The following is a 1265-nucleotide window of genomic DNA, read 5'->3' as shown; positions in this document are numbered from 1 at the left end:
TGTGCATTACAGCTTGGAGGGCGTGTTATACGGCTGACTAGGTATGCGTGGCTGACCAGCTAGCAAGGCGATCTTACCGCCCTCCTAGCTAATATGTTCACCACGCCTGATCTGCCGGACGCCAGTAATGCATCTACTCTGGTTTCGGGGTGTCTCTTTGTCTCTCTTGTTGTGTCTCTTTGTCTTCTCTTGTGCTATCCCTATCGCCGCCAGATATCCCCTCCTCGTGAACCAAACTCCCGTGTCAAGGCAGGTCCCTGACAGAAAAGCTCCATATCATCAGTCAAAATAACTCTAGGGGCAGATTGTGGAACAGACCATCAATTGCTCATATGCAAATTCTAACTGAAGCTGAAAAAAATGAAAACAAGTCCACAAAAGTCAAAATATGACCCGTAATATATCTCACATGAATTTAAAGATCATCTGAAGCCCAGATTTGATACATTAAACACTAAAGACCTACGACCAGAAGAGTTGTGGGATGACATCAAGAACATCATACATGACAAAAGCAAAACGTCATTAAGACACTAAAGAAGGAAAAGATCAAAATGGATGTCAGAAGAGACACTGAAACTTGCTCTCTAGCGTAGAGATACTAAAGCAAATAGAAGAATGAGGAGGTACAAGAGCTGAACAGAAAATTTCAAAGGTCAGCTCAAGAAGACAAAGTCAAATATCACAACAAAATGTGCAACGAGATGGAGTCAGAAAACCAAAGAAGAACATGCTGTGCATTTCTAAAACTGGGAGAACTGAAGAAAAATTCAAGTCTCGACTTTCGTTATTGAAGGAGTCTCTGGGTAAATTCTCGAATGATACAGAAAGCATCAAAAGAAGATGGAAGGAATACACAGAGTCACTGTACCAAGAAGAAACGGCCGATGCTCAACTATTCAAGAGGTAGCATATGATGACAAGTCAGTGGTATTGAAGGACTAAGTCCAAGGCATTGGCAAAGAACAAGGTTCTAGGAATTGATGGAATACAAATTGAAACCTTTCAACAAACTGATGCAGCACTGCAGGCACTCATTCATCTTTGCCGAAAAATTTGGAAGACAGCTACCTGGCCAGTTGATTGGAAAAGATCAATATTTCTGTACATTCCAAAGAGAGGTGACCCAAAGGAATGCACAAATCATTGGACATCATTAATATCACATGGAAGAAAAATTTTGCTAAAGATAATTAAAAAATGGCTGCAACACTACATTGAAGTGAATTGCCAGAGGTTCAAGCCAGTTTCAGACTAGGATGTGG

At 41.0% G+C, this 1265-nt stretch overlaps 1 protein-coding gene across 1 annotated transcript in view; it reads right to left on the bottom strand.

The window, feature by feature from the left end:
• Nucleotides 1-1265, bottom strand: part of MOB1B (MOB kinase activator 1B) — a 123994-nt gene that overhangs the window by 81149 nt on the left and 41580 nt on the right. The window lies entirely within an intron of this gene.

The sequence above is a fragment of the Chrysochloris asiatica genome, unplaced genomic scaffold (genome assembly GCF_000296735.1).
Source record: "Chrysochloris asiatica unplaced genomic scaffold, ChrAsi1.0 scaffold00254, whole genome shotgun sequence".
NCBI lineage: Eukaryota > Metazoa > Chordata > Mammalia > Afrosoricida > Chrysochloridae > Chrysochloris > Chrysochloris asiatica.
Note: the sequence above shows the minus strand (reverse complement) of the source record. Positions and strands in the feature narration are given on the sequence as shown.